The sequence below is a fragment of the Anas acuta genome, chromosome 6 (assembly GCF_963932015.1).
Source record: "Anas acuta chromosome 6, bAnaAcu1.1, whole genome shotgun sequence".
Taxonomy (NCBI): domain Eukaryota; kingdom Metazoa; phylum Chordata; class Aves; order Anseriformes; family Anatidae; genus Anas; species Anas acuta.
This window is the reverse complement of record NC_088984.1, coordinates 3,911,456-3,933,798: the sequence shown is the minus strand read 5'-3', so window position 1 is coordinate 3,933,798 and position 22,343 is coordinate 3,911,456. Positions and strand designations below refer to the sequence as shown.

At 43.5% G+C, this 22,343-nt stretch overlaps 1 long non-coding RNA gene across 1 annotated transcript; it reads left to right on the top strand.

Annotated features, from left to right (window-relative positions):
- Positions 1–1,436: 1,436 nt before the first annotated feature.
- Positions 1,437–7,205, top strand: LOC137858703 (uncharacterized). Its single transcript, XR_011097930.1, has 4 exons — positions 1,437–1,876; positions 3,027–3,112; positions 6,352–6,425; positions 6,782–7,205. It is a non-coding gene; the product is annotated as an uncharacterized lncRNA (long non-coding RNA).
- Positions 7,206–22,343: the final 15,138 nt, after the last annotated feature.

The window sequence follows — 22,343 nt, the reverse complement described above, 5'->3', positions numbered from 1 at the left end:
TCACAGCTTATTTATCCTTTGTTTACAGCCCACATGTGCTTTTAAGCAACAAAACCAATATTTAAACAAAGGAAGTAAAGTACTGGATTATAATATAGGAATTTACTATAGATAGAAAGTTGAATTACAGATAGCAAAGCATTTTTTACTATTAATGTCGTTCATCAAAAAGGAGAGAGAAAAAGCTTACTGAGTTTCAAATTTTCTGAAAAAAAGATGAATCTCTTATAGAGTATGATGGAACGTTTTCCATTTAACACTGATTAAATTCCTAGTTAAAATGCTCCCCCCCCCCAAAAAAAAAAAAAAAAGAAAAAGAAAAAGGGGAAAAAAAATCCAAAATGTGAGTATAAAGTTGTAAATTTTAAAGAAAAGTGTGTTGCACCTCGTTATTTTTTCCATCCCTCCCGACATACGAGAGTTACCTTAACTGCAGAGCTCTATAGTACCCTTTGCCTGTCATTTTTAATCAGGTTGTTTTAGGTAATTTTTGTTATGCCCCTCATTACTGAATTGTTTATCAATAGGTGCACCAAGTGTCACTAGCTTTTCTCATCAAGCCAGGTCTGACAAAGAGCTGCAGTGCATGGGAAAGAGGCAGCTAGGTGAAACTAATGCCATAGATGTTTGATTCATTAGGAGCTTATTGTTAACGGGGATGTCTGATTGTAAAGGCTCAGTCAAGCAAAAGAGTGCAGAGTAATCAGTCGGATTTATAGTTTGCAGGGCTCAAAAAAAAAAAAAAAAAAAATCAACATAAACCTTTGGATATAGCAGAAACAGAAAAATCCCCTTTGGGCAGCCCTAACCTGAGACCAGCCAAATAAGGTCATGCTACATGAAGGTTGCCTGTTAGGTGATGGAAGATATAGGAGGATTAGAGCCATATGGCATGGCCTATCATACCTTCTGACTTAAGATAACAAAGCCAAGCTTTGTGCTTAGCTGTTTTTGACTGACATCATCAATTTTATTTTATGTTGGTCACCTCCGGTAACAGGAAAAAATGGCCTAGGGTTGATAACACATGCCTGTTTTTTTAGCGTTAAGATGCCTTACAGCGAGTTTCGTGCTGTAAAAAATTTCAAAGAATTAGTAGCTTGTTCTTCTATCAACCATCCTCCAGCAACTGTCAGCTCCCCCCTCCCTTGTTTTCGGTTTGTACCTTGCAAATGAGAGCCAGCCTTATTCAGAACCAGATGTAAGGCTCCTAGAGAATGAGCGTAAGCTGTTGTACTTTAAGCCTAATGGGAAGTTTTATATGCAAGGGCCTTGAACTGATTAGTATAATTCCCTCTTTAATACAGCTGTCCCTCCAGATTAAGGTAAACCAAATGTTGCAATCAGAGATTAGTGTACCTTGCCAGTTATTAACATCCCCGGTTGCTCGGCGAGCACGTCAGACACTAATGCTGTGTATTTATTTGCCACTTCCACACTGTAACTTGAACTTCTGCACCTGTCAAAGCATTCCAGGGAAGAGAGGGGCATTACTGGAGAGCAAAAGTTTTATACCTGTTACACCTGTTTTGTTTTGTCACCGCCTGAGATTTTCTTTTTTTCTTGCCAAGATTGCCAGGTGGTTTAATCCGCTCCTCCGCCGGTCTTATGAAGAAAGACTTTGTGTGCTGAATTGCATTTGTTGCTCTCATCTGCTTTCCCTTATCGAATACGAGCTACTCACCTAAACCTCTGCTTATTTATTTATTTATTTATTTGTTTGTTTGTTTGTTTTTTAGCGTGTATTCCCCTTTCTTTTCACCTCCCCCTGCTCTTGCCGGGGAGGGGGCTGCTCTTTGTGCGTGCCGGGGCTGCGGGGAGCGGCAGCGCCCGCTCCCGCTGTGCTCGAATCAGCGCGCGGTGCCTCTCGCCCAAGGTGGGTCACGCAGTTGTCTTCTCCCATTTGGCAGGATATCCTGTCCACCAGCGGCACAGATGTCACGGGGGACAATGCCCGGGTTATCGGAGGAAGATCTTTGCCCTCCTCCCCCCCCCCCCCAACCTGATCAGGTTTTGTAGACAAATGTACACCGTAAACATGCTTAAAAAGCTTCGGAGGGCTGAGGGGGGTTTTGTGCTGCGTTAGGAAATCGATGAAGTCAGGCCGTGCTAAATAGCTGCTCCTCCAACGCGTTTAATTAATTTAGGAGGGCTGTTAATTTACCTGTAAACATGACAGTCAGAGAGAAAAAAGGAGGTGCGACATACAGGGGAAGATGCTGCTTGCTGGGGTTTATTTCTTCCACGCTGACAATTATTGAAACATAAAGTTTTAAAATGACTGGCAGCAGGGAGGCATTCTGCTTTTCTAGCCAAAAATTAAAACAACATCAACAAAATGCCCCAGCCCTGCTTTTGAATAACCCCCAACCTGTTTAGGCACAGTGGTGTTAACAGAGTGGATGCCGAGTGAATATCAGCTGTAGTCTCTGGAATATTGTTGCTTCCCAGCAAAGACCATGCTAAGACATTTTTTTTTTTTTTAATTGAATAGATTCCTTATTAAATAGATAATTGACATAAGGTCAAAAGGGGCCATTTTTGCACGGTCCCCCTAATAACAGCGGGTTTGCAAAGTTTCCTGCCGGCTGCACACTGCCTGCACGTTATGGCTTAATTGCAGATTTTTTGAAAAGACAAAATATGTTCATATCTGAGGAATTATGTCTTGCAGCCTACTAAATATGCTAATGCAATACTAAGCAGGGATAAAGTTCTTGCCATACCACCCAACAGTTGCGTGGGACCCGCTGCCAAGTTATTGTTAATTGTAAAGCGCAGGCAGGCTTTGCAATCCATCTTAATTGTCATCCTTACTCCAGGTTGGGCGATAAGGCGAGATGTTCTGTTTAAAGTGACAATGTTGACAAGGGGAAAGGGTGTGGGCCCGGGCTTGCGGTTCTGGAGGGGTTACGCGCTCTGACCTGCCGTAGGTTGATATGGACGGTCTGCAAGGGGATTTTAGTTGTCATGGGGTCCCCAGGCAGTTGAATAGAGTGACTGTCTGTCCTGCTTTTTCCTGTTAGGATCCTGACACGTGGAGCATTGATGAACTCAGCATAACGTTGAATGGGAGCTTTTTGGCAGCTGAGACACAAGGGCTAAGCTGCAGGTCAGAGATAACACGAGTGCAGATCTCCTCATGCACACAGTTAGGAGCATGCTTTCTTCCCTCCTGAGTGCAGGAAATAGCTCATGTTAAATACGTTCACTTTTCAGTTTTCCTTTCTTCTAAAACGGAGCTTGACAGATTGGGCTTCTCAGCCCCCCCCCCCTTTTTTTTTTTTTTTATTTTTATTTTTTTATTTTTTATTTGCCACCTCTGCTTTCTACCTCAGCAATACTCCTCAGGAAGCAGGAGTTAATCTTGGTGAGGAAACGATAAGGTGATGCTTGATTTTTCAGGGGAAAGCAGAAGGATGTGACTGCCCGGTAACTGCACAGAAACTCACGGGCCTCCTTTATTTAGGGCTTCCCTTTGCTTTTTCCTCCCGCGTCCTGCTGGAGGGGGCCGGCAGGTCTCGCGGAGGTGGGCGCAGGGCTGAAATAGCATCGGGGCAGGAAGGAAGCGCCGGGAAGGTACAGCGATAAAAGCAGCTTCCCTGCACTCCTCTATCAGCTACCCCGATCAGGTGAATTGGGTCGTTGCTTTCCCAACTTTGATGCATCCTGGCTGGCACAGAAATGTGTCTTTGAAGTCGTTTCATACTCGGCCAAGTTTTTTACACGATTCCAAAAGAAAGAGGGCGAGCATTGTCTTCGCTAAATGATGTCAAGCCGGCATCCTGTGTACCGAGACAATGTGGGAGCCTCTATCTGCTCTTGGCATTGCTATTGAGGCTGCATTTGCTGCTGGAAGTGTTTATGTTAGGGAGGCTTGAACCTGGCCGAGGTTTGGGCAGGGGGATCTCTCTTTAGTAACTGTTTGCTTGTGTACAGGCGAATATGTGTGGATATGCACGTATGCTTTTATGTGGCTCCCATAGAAGATAACCTTGCAGGCATCTCCAGCTCATCCCCAGCATCCATGTGGAGGGTGTGGGCAGACCCCCATTGCAGGGTCACTCCTCAGAGCCCCCGCAGTCCTTGCTCCCACTCAATATGAGGCCAGCAATGGCAATGATCAGCGATGATGGAGCTGGCCTGTCACTGAGGGTGCATCTCTGGTGGCAGCGAGCCCAAGACCACCCAACTCCCCTCAACTCCATGTCCATGCAAATCCAGAAGTCCTCCCCACCACAGGTAGGAATGTGCATGGCTTGGCCTGAGCAGGACTTCTCGGTGGGAAGAGCCTTGGTGGTATCGGGGGGCTCTTCTCCCGGCAAGGTGGTGCTCTGTGCGCATGAGCAGAGCCAGAACGAGGCCTTATTGTGCGTGCCCAACCACATTAGCAGATTCCTGTGCCCGTGTTTAGGCTTTCAACAACTTAATTGGGCCTCTGCAGCAAACTGTCTGCAGCCAAGGGGCCAGGACTATTGTTTAATCCCATGGCTATCACTGAGAACCACGCAGACCAGGAGGAGGGCAGACACAAATACTGCCTTTGTTGCACTCGGGATGCTCCTTTTGCCATCCCAAACAATCTCATACCAGCTCCCGAGTGACTCCAGCCGTGGCCAGCGCTGTTCCCAGCCCAGGGAACGCTTCCCAGCTGCCGCAGCACTGTTGCAGTTTTTCCTTGGAAAGCAGCGCTGGGAGCGCTGCGTTATTTTCTTTGCTAAGTCGTGAATTCATTATGAAATTTATACAATGAGATCTATGACTCGGCTAATATTTCCACAGAGCAGTTTGGCCTTTTCATTCCAGAGAGGGTTGGACAGGAGCTAAGAAGATCTGGCTTTTGTTTTCAACTCTTCTACAACTTCCTGTATGACCTTGGGCAAGTTGCTTAATCAAGCTGTCTCCAGCTTTCCTTTGTAGTAATGCTACTCGCAAATGTTAGAAGAGTTGTGAATATGCACGGTTGATTTGGTAGGTGATGTTCAGGTACTAATTTGATATGTTATAGAGGAAAGAAGCCCTGTGCAATAAGCAAACTGCAGGCTTGGTGTCTCACATTGGCTTTGAATGCAGATTTCAAAGAAACAAGGAGAGCAGCAACAGTCTAGGTAATCCAAATCATAATAATGCAATTTTTTAGAGGCATGTAGTGGAAAGTTGTATAGATGGTGGTCAGAAAGTGCATTCAGAAAGAGCATGTTAGAAATCTGAAGAAGAGATCTGAAGAAGAGGACAGAGGGACACCAGAGATGAAGGTGTGACATGGTACATTATGCTGGATGCTGAATTTGCCTGTAAAAATGCAGCCCTCTGTAGGTGGGGGAGAGGAAAGCCTGTGCTGGACACCCTCCAGGAAAGGGGAGCTTGTGCTAAGAGCAGAGCCTGTACAGTTAAATGGGATGCTCTAATACACAGAAAAGAGCAGACGATCCTTGGTCTGAGGAGGGTGAGAAATTTGCTTAGGTGTATTGGAATGTGCATTCACACACACATGCACCAAATAAAATGTGTGTGTGCCACAGAAAGCTCACACAGCTTTCGTTAAAGCAATGGATATCTATTTACTTGGAGATAGGATGTATATTTTTAAAGCTGCAAGAATACATTAATAAATGCTAGCATATCTGAGGACTTGATTACAGCTGGGTTTATAGGGAGTGGTAATATCTTTATTAAGCCAACTGATATAGTTGGAGGGGGAAAAACAGACGAGCCCTCTACAGGACTCTTTACTGTAATTAAAATAGGCTGCCTATATCTGCTTAAATAATTTGTAAACTCTTAAGGCCAAATGCTGCAGCTAGTTACTATTAGTGAGAAACTGTAAACTACAAAATCCCAAACCAGGAAGTCCCATGGAGATAAAAAAATATCTAAAGAACAGTCAGAAATGTGCCCTATATTATTGATGCTCCGAGCAGTATTAAGTTGTGAAGGGCTGGAATGTAAACAGAGTTACAGATGTCTGATGCCGTAGGTTGAATTCGGGAAGCAGGAAATGCACTCCTTCGCTTGGGATGTTTTTAAAAACACCTTCTGCTTGTCTTTATCTGAAACAGTTAAAGTTTTGTTTAACCTACAGCTTTGAAGGAGAGCATGCCACGCAGCCAAGTTGTTTCTTGTATTTATAGTGGCAAAAATAGGAGCAGAATAGCAGGGTCCCAGTTCACAGAGAGCTAAATTTTAGAAATGACCTAATGGGAGAGGGTAATAGTAAGGGTAGGTTATGTCACAATGGATTAAAATTACAGCTGTGCACACATATTCTTACTTGGTTTGGGTGTCTGCATCTTAGACAATTACTTTACCTATTTCTATAATGTAACACTAATGATTATTTTCCTCCCTCAGGGTGAAGTGCAAAGGATCAGGTTTTTTCCTAGAAGAGAGTGGGAAAACTGTCTCAGTTGGCTCTAAATGCTCTGGTAATCCTGATATTTCTTTTCCCAACCTTTACAGCCTTATCTTATCTCCCTGTGGTCGTTGTTACCCCTACCAAGCTCTGCTGATGGGCTCCACCAGCACGACCCTGCTAACATCACTATGTTTACTCCTGATTTACATAGGTTGGACAGAGAACAACAATTGCTTGTTATACTTTCTAGCGCAGGCTCTGCTCTTTTCAAAACCCATCCTCAAAACAGAGTAACCTGTTGCTTTTAAGGAGTGATATTTCTTTGTTGTGCTGGTACAAATGAGCTCAGAACCTGCTTTTGTAAGTCAACTAATTCCTAATGAGGGTATCTCAAAGGCAGAGCCGCCCTAATGAATGCTTTTTCAGAACAGGAGGATCTCCTACTGCATTTGTAATGCCGATGGGCAGCGGTCCTGGCTGAAGATTTCTGAGAACTTTAAGAAGTTTCTCAGACCTTGCAACACGCCCTGCTGCACGGGACAGCATGTTATACCAACAGCCATTATAAACCTGGAATAGTCTTTGTCCTTTTCATCGTGATTGTTGTTGGTAAACTCGTATAAATGGGAAGTGCCGTTTCCTTCGCATTGTTTGAAGTGTATTTGTTCAAGAAATAACTAAATGACAGCTTTCCGTGTTTAAAACAGGAGAGTTTTCCCTAATGCCCTAAGTCTAAATTAGTATTCTTGATGTGCCGATGAGCCTGGAATAGTAGTGCAGCCAGGCTGGGTCTAGGCACTAACATGTCCTGGGAGTTCATCTCTTACCTAATAAATAAATCACAAATAAATCCTTTTTATTTTTTATTTTTTATTTTTGGTATTTTTTTTTTTTATTTTCATTTTATTTCTTACTGCCAGCTGAAAAGTTGAATTAGAAGGGGGGTGCCAAGTGCTTCTTTTGGAAATATTTTGTTTGGATGACTCCTAGGTAACATCAGAGACACCTTTCCTGGGTGGAAGCTCTGAGACAGATCAGAATTACTGTGGCAACGTGGATTTCCTGAGTAGCTTTTTTGCATGTGCTATTGAATTAGTGACTTTAAAAGAAAAGAGTTTTCACAGTTCTTCTGTGTGTGCAGTATACCTTCATGATTTTCCCCTTCATTCCTCATTTTTTCATATGTCTGAAACAACAGCAGGGGAAACAGAAATATGCCTTGACTGATGGGAAGGAAATAGGTGAGAATGTGGAAGACCCTTATAATTAAATCAATTGATACAAAGAAAAAATCATCCGTCGAATTTGTTTTTGTGAGCAGTGCTAGTTGCCTTGCCAGTCTGAAGCTGGCACTGTGGGTTTGCTGTAATCACTGAGCTGAGAAAAAGAGACACGGGTTTTGTTTGTTTGTTTGTCATCACGGAGTTGAGCAGGACTTAAGAGTTGAATGCACAACATTTTTCTCTGCTTTCATCCTCTTCTCTTTGATTCCACATAAGTTCTCCTCAATGCTTCCAATTTGGTTTCTGACCCTCCTTAAGAATAAGGATTTATATATTACTTGTGAATACCAGCTTGCAAAATGTGGCTCTTGGTTTTTAAAATGAATTGTGATAAAAATCAGCTACATGTGTAATTTCAAGTGCTTTGCTCGCGTGCCACCTCCCACGGGAGAGCGTGCACGTGTTATGTTGCTCTGGGGACACCCGAGCCTTAGCCCTCGTTCTGGCCTGTTGTCAGGTCTTTAGGAAGGATGGCATGTTGGGTTGGTTGTGGTAAAGCATGGCACACGGCCATGTGGTAAAGCATGGCACATGGCACACGGCCCACAGCCTGAATCCTGGACAGGGTGCAAAATGCTGATGTGCAGACCTTGGGGTTGCAGCACAAAGTTGTTCAAAGATTAGGAGAAGCAAAATACACATTTGAGAGGAAGAAATAATGTAATCAAATAAGATGGCACAGAGCAATGCCAAGGGAAAAAAAAAATTCCTTCAGTCAACCAATCCTGTCTTGTGCACTTCATCACCAAAGCCAGTAATCCTCTATCACTTGGAGAGCAGCTTCAAAAGACCTGTGCTATCCAACATTTTGAATGCAGCTGGTTGAAGATCAAATACTGAGACGACAGTTCCTTTCTTTAACTTCAGGAGTGGGGTCTCTGCCTTGCTGGGTTTCTCTGGTGCCGTGCAGAGGGTCATACCCCTGGCTCAGCATTCTCCCAGCATCCTCCCAGCATCGCACACTAACTGCTCTCCACAGCCCTGGTTGTAAAGCCTGTGCCAGAGGCAAAGAAAGGGATGGAAAGACATGTGGTGGAAATATGTTTCACTCTAGCTTTACTTGGCTTGCAGATGGTAAATTCAAGATTAGTACAAGCTAGCCAGAGCAGCCCAAAGACTGCTCCAGCATACTTTCAAAGCTAACCTTTAGGCACAGCAGTCAGTATTTACCATGAGCTGGCTAATTTGCTTGAACATTTCTGAGGTCTGAGGAGGTAGATGTAGCATTGAGCATGAGTTACAGATCTCTACTCAGCTCTCAGCTATTCCACTTGCTCCCTGTGGCTGCAAACCAACTCTCCAGTGCTGTGCTTCTTCTAATTCTCTCATACTTTCAGATCTTCAGCTGGCAAAATATAAAATGGAGTGTGTCACTGAAGTTGCTTTTGAGTGGGTGAATAGCCAAAGGGCTCATCTGGTAAGCAAAGTTGCCATTTCCAGACCAAGGCTTCAAGTTTTTGACACAAACATGAAAGGATATTGCCTTCTGTGCAACTGGGCTACAGTTGAGGGCCTAGTTCTGACTCATTTTCCAGCTGACCCTTCTGGGAGGAGGGAGGAAGTCTTCTGCTGTGTCATGTCCCACAGCAAAAGGGATGGGCACTGCACACCAGCCGACCTTCAACAGGTTTCTCTTCCTTGGCACTGGCCAAGATGCCGGCTAGACCAGACTGTTCCTTAGGAGGATGCAGACAGTCTGATCCCTAGAGAAATTCTCCAGAATTACCAGAATTACCCACCTAGCTTGACTTTACGCCTTGACACATCCGTGAGTCAATAGGGTGGTGATGCATTTTGCCAGATGCTTTAAAAAAAAAAAAAAAGAATCCTGACCCAGCGGTTTTGGTAGTCATCTCTCTGACAGAGACCTTAGCCAGCTTTCTGTAGGGCAGTCCCATGGAGATTGCACAGGGGTCAGTATGAAACACTCAGTCTTTTAAAATGGTCCTTCCACCGCTAATGCCTCTTCTGTCTGGGATGTCTCAGGCCATGGTGACATGGTGATGTCAAGCTGTCATGTCTGTGGCCGGTCAGTGTTTGCAGTGCCCCTCTAACTGTTGGTGAGGATGTGAGTATCTGGTGCTCCCTATATCAGCCCTATGCACCTTCGGTTCGCAGCCAAGCCAGCCATCCTTAATAATAGCAGGCTGGATTTCTGTGGTGAGACGTTGAGGTTAGGTGTCACAGGGTGCAGCTACATGATAAGGGCATGACGTCTGCTGCTTCGGGGTGCTGGTAGTGACAGCTCAAACCAAGTCCAGCCTGGACATACCAAACTGTGGGACTCGCCCTGCCACGCTCCTCCAGGGCATCTCTCTCCACAGGGCAGGCTGCCTGGTGCGGTAGGCTCCCAGCACTGCAGCTTTTTGGGGCTGACCAAGAGCCACAGAAGGCTGTTGCCCATTTAAAGGTGCAGAAGTCTCCTTCTAACCAGCAAACACCGCGGCCTCTGCCGTTTCCTGCCGGCCCCAGAGATAAGCCCTCAGCGGGTCAGAGCGAAGGTATCACCGTGCCCTGTCTTGGGGCGCAATAAACAGCAGATGCCTGGGGAGCAGCACAAGAGCAGGGGAAGCAGATAATGGCTCTTCCCAACACCCCCAATTTTCAGCAAGAGTCCTTGATCTGACAGATCGGCCGAGACCGTGAGTGTGACCTGAACCATGGTGCTCGTACGAGAGCCAATGCGTCCTTCAGCACCATGGCAGAGCTCTCAGCACCACTGCCCAGCGTGAGGAAAGCTGATGCTACTGAGATGTCTCCAGCAGGCCTGCACGAATGAGGCCTGTAGTTACTATCAGCCTGGGTCTTGTGCTTCATTTTCTATTGTTGTTACCACGAACTGAAGTATTTTAATGTTTAATAACACAAGCGGGGAAAGAAAGTTTAAAGAAACAACAGCAGAGCAGCTCCTATGTCAGAATGTCTCCAGTCAATGCAGGAGGAGTCACCCGCTGCCGGGCCATTTATTAGCCTGTTTTCAGACACCTTTCTAAAAACCAGCAGTGAATATTAATAACCATCTCAGTAGTTAAAACCATTAGGTAAGCCTTGTTATTTTTCCTTTCTTTCCCCCCCCAGGTCATGGCCAGAGGGCCAGCCCTGCTGGCAGCCCCCGCTTGAGAAGCAAGCCTGGCTGGGGCGAGAGGAGCAGCATCAAAGCACAGCCTCCCGCGGCTCTCCTCACCCCGCCACCAGCGCGGGATGCCCTTTATTTTTATACATAGTTTTTTATGACTTCAAGAATAATTTGGTGGATCTCTAATCTGGTTATCTGCTGTAGCTGCAGTGTACGCTGTGTGTCTGACTCCCACGGCCGAAAGCCTCTGTTTCCTTTCTGCCAGTACCTTAGTATCTGCCTTGCCCAGGAGTCTGCTGATGAAGACTTCCTGTTTGTTTTGAGTCACTGCTGGAGTGATAAATACACTTCAGCTCTCTCCTCCGAGAGGAAAGAAACCAGCTGCCCCGAACTGAGGAGAAAATATGTAGAACTTCCACCAAAGGGCCCCGTTATCACCCAGCTCCTATGGAAGCACGAAACGGAGCAGCACAAGCTATGGCAAAGGCACGATTTTCATATTAAAAATGTTCCTCCGCGTGCGCAGGCATGAGCTGTTTGCCTTTAATCATTTATTTTCACTCCATAACTTTAATTTTAAAACGGTTGAGAAATAAATAAATAAAGACCAAACCCCCATAAACTTACACGACAGAGTAATGCTTGGCTGGATAAACAAACAATTATACTTGTGGTTTCTTGATCTGACCACAAGCTTTAAATGCCATATTTTTGCATGAACCTATAATGCTTCTGGATAAACAATTGTGTTTATATTGTCAGGAGTATCCAGCGTAGTGTTGTGTAATTTCTATGTGCGATTACTAGGATATATGATAAATTCCAAAAGAAAAGAAAAGAAAGGAAGATTAGATTATTAAGTCATTTTTAATAAAAACAGCATAGTTTGGAATTGCTTATAGCTTAATTTGTAATTTTAGAAGAATGCAGCATTGGCTTTTAAGTTTCTGCAATTATCTTTTCATCTCTTTTTATCCTTTTTTACTAGAGATGGGGCCCAACCCAAACCCTTGGATCTAAACGCAAGGTCCAGGTTCAGATCTGAGTTCACAGCTTTAACCTCGTTCCTGAAGACGTGGCGTCAGGCCTGCGAGCCCCAGCACACGTCGTGTTTGCATTTCAAAGCCCAGCTCCAGGGATTTACTTCTGCCAGTCGGAGTGGTGAAAGTGGTGCTGGCCCTAAGGCTTTGGGGTGCTTCCAATCTGACAGGAAACCCAGGTGGGATGCTGGGGTCAAAATAGGGTTGTAACATATCAGGAGAGCTATGGGTCAGCAATTTTAAAATAACACTTGTTGAAGAAATCTTGGGAACAGCTTTGGACCAGTCTAAACCCTCACAAGGTAGATGCTGCGCTGTGCTTGACCAAGCAATGCCTTTTGGAGAGGTTGCAGCCCTTTGTCATGGCTTGGAAGAGGATGTGCTTCCAAAGAAGATTATTTTTGTGTGTGTGAAATGTGTAAAAAGTACACAGCACAAAGTGTTGCCTTTGGTAGATGATTTGAACTGCTTCTTGTGAATTTTTTTTTTCTACAGTTTTTGATATGTTTCTCCTTTTTTTAAAAAAAAATATTTTATTTATTTTATTTTTTATTTTTTAAATGTAAGCTCCTTAAGCACTGGCAAACAACGTGTACTTCTCTGTACTCGCCGGCACATTCCCATTCCAATGAGCTAGCTGGGCTCTCTCCTTTATATCACTGAGTGAAATCACACGGAACAAAAATAATCATATTTAAGCAGTTTGAAGTATACTTTTTTTCTGTGGTTTACCTTTACCATCTCCTAGTAAAATATAATTTCTTCTTTAACAGCAGATGAAAAAAGCCATTATAGCTTTAAAGCATGAGATTATAAAAGACTGCAGCTAGTTTAGATCTCACAGTTAGAAGTTAATTCTAAGTCACTGGAATTGAAAACATCAGTTTACAACATTTACTGGCTTGCTATAAAAATGTATTCCCCTGTGTTATGTTAAACATGAGAAACTACACCTCAGTGTGTCCATTATTTATATATTTATTCATATCTTGCTGCTTCTGATTCAGCTGTGTAACTGTATGCAAAACAGATAATTACTGGGGAACAGAATAATTTGTATTTGGAGGGGAATAAATACCCTAAAGGATTTGCTTTTGGGGAAAGAACAAACTGCAAAGAAATTGCATAGGTTTTGTAAACAGATATGAAGCCAAAAAAAAAAAAAAAAAAGGTGAGGAAATATTTGGGGCCCAGCAACTTTGACACTACTGTTTTTGTGGTGGGGAAAGTAATATTTCTTAGGAAGTACCCAAATCCACATAGTAAAATTGAATGTGAGGCCCCTAGTTTATTTTACGTGGTTATGCAGAAACTGGGGCTTAATGGCAACCCTATCTAAACACCATAATGATACCCAGGGGTTGGCTGCTCTTCATGGAGAGGTGACAGATTGGGATCAACAAATTCATACACCAGCAACGTGCTGATTAAAAAATACATGCACCAAACATGCCTTATGCGTGGCAGTTGTTTTAAGTTTAATGACATTTTCCTGTCCCCAGCCCTTGGGGACCTTGTGCTCACCCTTCACAGTGCCATCCAGCTGCATGAGCAGTCCCTGGAGTGCACAGGAGACTGCGCACCGGCCTCTGTAACTAGAGACCTTCCCTCCTCTAGCTTTATTCTCCTGTGATTTAGCACCAGACCATGGGAGAGAGCTGCTGAAGACACTTATTTCAGCATTGCCAGTAACAGACTTATTGCTGGAAGCATGGCTGAATAACGGCACTGCTGTTCATCTCCCTTTGATTTATTTAGAGCCAGCATTTGCCTGTTTAATTTCTGTTTGCAGGCTTTCTGGTGGGAAGTAGGAGTCTCCCAAACTTTCCTATGCTGGGGTTTTATGCGAAGCTTCATGCCAAAAATGTTTGTCCAGTAATTACCAAAATAGCCCCCACGCCGTGTTGTTCAAGGAACATCCCACAGAGCACCCAAAAGGGCTGGGTTCCCCATCCTAAAGATGCTTCCAGGTGATTCCTGGGACCCAGGCATGCTGCTCCAGCAATGTGGGTTTGCTTATCAGAGCTAAATCTTGCAGGCGGGTGGTAAGCAAACCTGGCAGATTGCTGTCTGCTTATCTGTGCTATTTCAAAGGCCCTTCTGCTGCAGTTTTAGGGCTCTGACACAGGCAACCTGAAACACCTGGGAGAGGTAGGAGCAGCACGAGCTGTGCACCGGGTACTGGGGTGCAGGGGGCAAAGTGGCACAGCTGGGGACATGCAAGAAATCTGTGGCAGGACATGGAACAAGCCCCGATTTTCCTGTTCCTATGCTGGCTATCGAGCAGTGGGATGATTTCTGCAATAGCCTACCACATGGGGCTGTGTCTTTCCACTGTCAAGTAAAAAAAAAATAAAAATAATTTGAAGACACTCTACAAACAAATATAATTATGGGTGTTGGTGCACAAAAATCAGTTTAGCATAGTGCTAAAAAAACGTTGAAGTGAAAAATCTCTGCCTTAGGATCACAGCCTTAACACTTTCACCAGGGCTGATCGTAAGTTTTTCTTTTCCTTCTTCTCTTTCCTTTTGGTGGAGAAGTTTTCTAAGGTATTTTTCAAACTTTCCAGTTTAGCAATGCGTTGGCTCAAATTGAAAAGAGAACTAGGCACTGGGTCACAGGCAGAATTAGGTTTGCACTGGTGGTGGGGGCAGGTTGCTGACACAGCTACAATCAGACAAAACATTTAAAACTTCTGGCTTTGTACTTCTCAAATGCCTCTTTTAGAAAATCGCTTAAGTTGTTATTAACATCCACCACCCACCTTCCCTTTCTGGTCCTGACATTGTGTAATAATAGATAATGTTGACATATGTTCCCTGCTGGTCAGAAATACTATACTTCTGTGAAAGGTAACATTTTCAAGCAATGACAAAATGTATTTTACTTGGACAGAGCATTAGTTATTGGACTAATCTCACAATGTGGGATGTGGGGTAAAAGTTTTAACATTTTAGTTGTGGGAGAAAGTTTGTTGGGACAGTAAAAGCATCAGTATGGGGTGTGTTTAGTTTTCTCCATTTCTAGAGGTACTGGCTTTGTATCAAACTCTTGCGTCCTTAGGAATTTAAAAGAAACATTTGCAGTATGTATGAGGAACAGCTGTCTGTGTACTCGGAGCAACTTTTCAAAATGACTAGTTGGACATTTTTTCTAACAAGGATTAGAGAACTAAGGAGGATGTGTGCATGTCCCACACACTCCCGATATTTTTTTTTAGTAGATCAATTTTTAAATGTTGAGTAACTGTAAAAAGATCTGCATTTATTTATCTATTTCCCACTAAGCAAAGCTGTCTGAAAATAGAAAAAGAGGAAGAGACAGCAAAATCTTCCAAACAAATATGTCGTGAAAAAAAAACTATGTTTGAAAGTAATCTAGGGTGAGATTCTATAAAAACGTGTCTGCTTTGCACACCACTGAACCCAGCACAAGACTGCGCAAGCCTGGAGAAATCAAGTTTTATTTTAAGTCTTTCAGGGATCTCTGTGCTGGGGGGGGAGCTGGAAGTCAGCTTTTTTTATGAAATCTGGTCTTTTACATGTTACAGCAGCTGGAGTGGCTGTTCGGGATCCAGAATTAATCGTGGGGGTCCTGTAATTTGGCACATAAATATCTCTTACAGAGGTCTCCCTAGGGTCTGTTTTTTCCCCATGGATGGAGTTTTAGGGATCAGCCCTCTGTCCAGCACCCACCCTCTGCATCCCAGGTGGGGCACACTGCTCTGTAGGGAGAGGGAGCCCTAACCTCTGCACTCCCTGCCCCAAGCCATCAGACGTGGCTCTGGGGAGATGCTGGGGACACCCGGCCAAGACCTTTTGGTCTGTGGAGCTGCTGCTGAGTGGTCTGGGATGGGGTCTCTGTGGCACAGAGCCTGCCCCAGGCTCCTGCCCACCCTCGGACACCCCCCAGGACCATCCTGTTTGTTTTCAGAGTGTCCCTGAGTGTCCGCTGGGCTGCGCTGAGTTGGCTCTGTTCTTAGTTACACCCATTGATGTCAGTGGGGTTGCGTTGGTGGAATCAGGAGAAGAATTTGGCTCCTTGTCTTTTTATTCCTCCCCCCTCCCCCTTATTTTTTGGGCTCCTCAGCCTAACCCCAGCCCGGCTTGTCCCGGGCTGCCGCTGCTGCTGGGGTGAGAGCTTCTCCTCTGCAGCTCCTGCTGCTTGGCACAGCTTCGCTGCTTCGTCTCCAATCTCGGCTCAGAACATATCTGTTCTGCTTTCTGCTTCCTCCCTCCCTCTTCGCTTGCTGTAAAGCATTTTATTATCCAGACTTTATGGAAGGCTCTGTACAAAATGAAGTTGTGAGGTTATTTGTTTTGGTGCAGCCAATCCAATAGTGTAAGCTACTTCCCTCCTTTAATCTTCTCCTCTTTAGATAATACATAGGCTTTTATGTCCATTAATTGTCAGAAATAAATAAATGCTTCTTTAGCTATTACTTCCTGAAACAGAGCAGTGATCTCCCTTACATACAGCTGTTTATGTTATGCATAACATCGTTCTGTCACATGAATATGTTCGAAGTTTTCCTAAGACCTTGCACTCACACTTAGCCTAATTTCCACTTTAACTTTCCTTTTTTTCAGAAAGCATCCAGCAGGCTACCAAACAGCACTGCTGTCTGCCCCTCGGTAGACGTGGCTCTGAAGTAATCCCTGCTGAAGCTAACAGGCTTCAGCAGAAAGAGAAGAGTGATAGGAGCGGTGGGTAAGGTTAGTGGAGTTTCACATGCTGGCAGCATTGCTGCTTTAAGACCTAATCATTATTAATTATTCGCTTAATAGTAGAGACTTCATGTCCCAGCTGAGATTAAGACCAAATGGTGCCAGATGTAGTGCAAACACCTATTAAGTCATGGTCCCTTTATCAAACAATTTACAGTCTAAATAGACAAGACAGAGAAAAGATGGGAGATGAACAAAGAGGTGTCAGCACTGGAGACAGGAAATTGAGAGAGCAGGGGCATTAGGAATAGAGAGAGAAATGAAGGCCACAGTGTAATTTCTTGCTATTATTGAGGAAAGACCCCAAACGGGGGTAAAGGCATGGACGTGCTCCTCTGAAAACCTCTTGTGCCAGCTGAAAGTGGTCTTGCTGGTCACTACTGCCCACAGGGCTCTGCAGAGGGAAGAGGCTGTACACATGCTTATTATCCCCGAAGCAACCTGGGCCACTTTACCCTGCCGATTAATAACATTTGAACTAACCCAGCTGGGCATTCCTGAGCAGGGCCAGGAGATGTTCACGTGCACCCCTGCAGCGAGGTGAGCAACGGGAGTTAAGCTTGGTGCTACTGTTTCAGCCAACGTCTGGAAGAAGGTGTGTCCATAGCCCCGAGAGCTGTTCCTTTCCCTCCCAGCTCCACTGGTGCCTCTTGCAGGCCCCTCGGCATGCAAGCACCACCAGCACAGCCTCTCACACTCACTCACATCTACTTGCACCTACTTACACGATGTAATTTGCACCACCTTACAAATCACCTCTGAATTTGGCCCACAGTTTGCAACTGAAGTAAACAGATCTACGTGATCGGCTACAAATGATCCGACCGCTCAGGTTTGCTATGTGGAGTATGCTGCTTTGATTCACATCCGTTTTTAAGTTTAGCACTGCACCACAGAAAAGAGCTGTCAACTTTTGAAAGTTCCTTGGATTCTCAAAACGCTATACAAATGTTAGCTATCTAGCAATAAAGTATTCAAGACACTTCACTTATGGTTTCATGAGTAACTTTCTGAAAGGGTTGTGACATACTTGTACCATTATTTTGTATGGCAATTGAAAAAAAAACCTTGGAAGGATGTTTGTTTTTATTTTTCTTCTTCTGACCACTCTGTTTGGAAGAACTGCCAAGTTTGACTCTAAACTTGCAAGTACAGTAACTTTTTTCTTTGAAACTTGGGTCTGTAATGTCTGGAGTTGCTTTTGGTTGAAAGCAATTGTTATGTTACTGACTCTTGTGATCAATGGAAATCAATTTCATACAGAAGGTTAACAGAGAAGGTCCAAACAAATGAATCCATGTGCATTTATCTGACAGTATTTCATATACAAATAACGAAAGCAGTACATTATCAATTCTCCGTAGTAAGAAGTATTCTTCATGTTTTTATAAAAAGTACTTAAGAGCTGACTTTGAAGAAAGACTTTGAAAACTTGCCAAACCGTCTTTGTATTTTGAAAGTCCACATCAAGAAAGTAGTAAATAGTCATTGAGCGTAGGAAAAAGGAAACTATTAGCATTGTTTTCTTTGAAAGATAAAAAGAAAAATGCAGTGCAAAACTTCATAATCTCTGAAATGTGTATTTGTTATTTGAATCAATTTAAAACAATTGTCACTATTAAGTTCATGTTAGCCTGCCTACTGAACTGTATAAAATGGCTCTGTATCTGCTAGTTTCATATACACGGGTTCCCCCCTTCCCTCATCTCCTAGTTTTACAGGCTTACGCATTTCCATTTAACTGCAGCGTTAGAGTGTATATGAAGGCTCTGCTCAAAAACTGCTGCTCCCGTTCCCTGACCCTCCCCAGCATTTTTTAAGCCATATTCAGTCCTCTATTGTAAGGATTTCTCTCCTAGATTTCCATAAAGCAATAGTTCCTCAGATTTCCTTTTCTGGGCCCCATTTCCATCATGCAGCAGTTCTTTGTAACGTGTTCAGATAAGATATCTGCTTTTTGGGGGGGCGGGGGTGTATAATTTTCAGATAGCTCCTCAGCCAAGATTTTTTGTTTCTCTTAGTGTGATTTGGTGCAGCATCATTTTAAAGTCACTGCTGGTCCCCAGGAGGGACAGCACCAGGTGCTTTCCATAGGATGGGGAAAAAAAAAACACAAAACAAACAACACATCATTTCACATCAAACTTCCAAGTGTTTAGCTGAAACTATGAATAGGTTCATACTGTACACTGCCTTGGAACAGGTATATCTCAAGCTTGCGCTGAACACAAGAGCTTTGGTATTGTTTAGTTATGTGTGATCAGGTAGCCAGCTTGCCTTTTAACTACTGAAAATGCAGGTTGTACTTATGCATATATTAATTGCAAAGCCATTAAGCTGTCCCATGTGTGGGGTAGTACTATGAGGAAATGCCTGTTCACTTCATCTTTAATAAGTTCGCTATATGTTCAGCTAAAAGGGGATCTAAACTGTGTGTAACCTGTGAGAAACAGAAGTGGAAGTTGGTACGTGAAGAAACACGTCTGCCATGCAGAAATGAGGTATTTTCCCATGTTTGCTTTAGAAGTGTCTGTAGGTATGGTAAAGAGCTTGAGTGGTTGGTAGGCATGTTGGTGTGTTTGGTAGCCAACTATAAATACTGACCTTTTAAGAGGGATCATGTCTTTATATAGAAAATGTATATTTGTGGATGAGATAAAGGTAGGATTACAGTAAGGATTTTTTTTGGCAGGAGATTCCGTGAATGTATTTCTTAAGAAGATAGTTGATGGATTAAGCGATCATCTGAGATTTTCAGAGTTTGTAAAGACTTTCAGATTTACCAATTCATCATCTCTTGTCTCCATCTAATTATTACAAATCTGTTGCCTCTAAATATTTGTTGCTGCTGGGTATTGACTCATCTCCTAGCTTTGTTCAAAATATCTATCTGATTTTTACAATAAACAATCAAGAAAACATAAAATAGATTAAATTGTGACAAATACTAAATGCATGAGAATATCCTGCTGAAAAGTATGAAAATTTTTCATGCTTTCCTGCCTCCATTATTTCATTGATAAAATGGATCTGATCATATCATAGGTCTCATGGTTTTATTGCAATGAACAGGCCATGTCTGGACCTGCTGATGGCCTGTTCATGACCTTTCCTCTTGTAGGGAGATGAGTAGACATTTTTTGGGACAAGGTGTTGTTCATCCAGCTCTTTGGTAGAGACAGTTCATTCCCTGTGGATGGGATGGGGTAAGGGCTTAACCTCACATATTTGACCCTGGCAGTGTACTTTTTGGGAAGACAGAATTGATGGAATGAATAGGGAAGGATGCAAAAGGAGTTATTTGAGGCTTCCAGCAGAAGATGTATTGTTCCCATCACCACCCTTGCCAACTTCCTCCTCCAAATCCTCTAACATGGCTCTTTGTGGCTCTCTGAGATACCGCTTTCAGGGCAGCATGCAGTTTCTGGATGATGTCACTTTCCACAAGCTAAGACACCCAAAATATAACCTAATAGCATTTTCTCTGCTTGCTGGAGCAGGGAGGGCCTCTGGACCATGTTTACTTATTCTCTGTGAAATGGTCCAGTGTCCTCCCATGCAGACCAACTTAACTAGCTTGATAGTGAAGATATTCTGTTAATATTAGTGTTGCATAGAAAACACATTTTTCATCTTTTCATCCCTCCAAAATTGTTTTCTCAATTTGATAATATTTTTTTTTTGAACCTAAGAGTGAAAGTTTAGACTTTTTTTTTCTTCTTCTTCTTTTTTTTTTTTTCCTAATAAACAGCATCAAACAGGCATTCCCACAACAAATGAAGGTCAATGTCACATTTGTCCTCATGTCTAGGATGGTGCTGCAAGTGACTATTCAGCATTTCAATTGTCATTTTTTCCCATGTGTTAGGATGCTGAAAGGATCTGTTTCGAGAGCCTGTCCCATACTGTTATTTTCACTGTGATATTAGGATCTATCTGATAGATGTGTAAATGGCTTATTTTGTCATCCATGTGGACTCAGCAAATGTTTAGCAAAAATAACTTAGTTTAAAAGACATAGATTTTGAAGTTTTTGGGAACTGGATTTCAACGAGGCCAGGTCTTCATCACAAGCCTGTTAGCATGGCTTCATGGGGCTAGAGAGGAACAGTTTGGGTGTTCATGAGCAAAACACTCTCTCTCTTCCTCTCTCTTTTTAAGCAATGGCATGTGTCCATTCCTGGTAAAAATCAACTACATGTAGTTCTGTTAGGGATGACTTTTGATCTATGTGGTTATTCAGTGATAACGTCAAATGCTCTTTATTCTTTTAAAATGCAAATTTAATACTGCATTATTCTAGCCAGTTTTATTCCTGCAAGGAAGCAGAATTTCATCAAGTTAAACTTTTCTGTTTGAAAGATTAAAGGAGAAGGCAGAGGGCCAAATTCTCCTCTGTTGTGTGAGTGTTGAGCTAGATGATCCATTGACATCAAAGAAATTGGGGTTTACACTAGCCTAATCAAAACCAGAATTTCTCATACAGATTTTCTCTATATTTTTTGTCAACTCTCAAAATATAGGACTGTAATAATCCTTCTGTTCCTAATGACGCACATGCTGCCGGCCCGGTGGCAGTCACGTTGCAGCGGACCATGGAGGTGCAGTTTGGATTGACCATGTGAAAGTCCTTAAATAGCTGCAGCCCAAATGACTTGCGGTGCACAGACGAGCTCTTTAATAGATAAGCTATTGCAACCATGCCTTGTACTTCCTAGAAGCTTGTTGCTCACATTTTTTAAGGAGAAACCCGAGTTACTCAGCAAAGTCACAGTCGTCAGTGCTTTGCTTTGGTTCAACGTTGTGCAGATGAGTTTCTAGCCAATTCCGTGGGGGAAGAAACGCACATTGGGGCTCCACATGGTTGGGAAGGGGGCTGTGGCTCAGTGGCTGGTGGCTGGCAAGGGGGTGTCACTGCGTGGTCCCTCTGGCTGCCCCCACCCCACCCCACGGCCGCTGGGACATTCCTACAGCCGCTTTCCAGCGAAATCCCACGCCGGCAGGGTGACTCACTTCAGAAGACATTCCAGAAAGAAGAATAATTATGCCATTGCTGGAATTGATGTAATGGTGTTTTTCAGGATGCTTTAATAGACATGAGTGATGTTTTGGCAGGCAATCGAAATAACCCTAGATATCTGATTGCATTAGTGACTGCTACCAAGGGCATCTCTGGGGAGAGGGACATTACTTAAGGTACTTCTTCCATATTCTTAACTTGCTGGGCTAACTTTCAGCGTAGCGTAGGCTTCTTTTTCAGAAGACAGACATATTGGAGAGCTTAACCACGACATATAACAAACCGAACTCCAAACATATACAGATTCCAAGAGACAGGCCTGTGTAAACAACATCATAATTCCCTGGGTTATGTGCTGTTTAAAATAACATTCAGCTATGCATTCACCTCAGAAGATTGCCACTTAACAGCGTTGTTTCTTTTTGTAATCTTTATTGTTTAGGTTTATTACGGCTTTCATTTTTTTCCCCTGGAAAACATAAACAATTCCCTTCTTCCCGTGCCGGCTCGCAGCCCCGAGAGCAGGACGCCCGCGCCGCGGCTGGCCAGGAGGATAATGAATGAGGGCTAGGCTGAGTCCAACACCCTCTCTTTCACCCAAAAGCAAGCTTTTTCCTCCCTGCCCATCTGCGTTTTAACACCGTGCTCCTTAGGATGGTCTTTCTGCTTATTAATGCTTGCTACTGGCATTTAAACGCATCGGTTGGGGTTGTGCTCTCGTTTAACACCCACGCAGTCCCACTGAGGGCTCGTTGCCTTCATCTAGGCTGTACGTCGAAAAATTAAAATAAAATAAAAATCACCGCATGCTGACATTCCCGGGCTGTTTTGCACAGCGC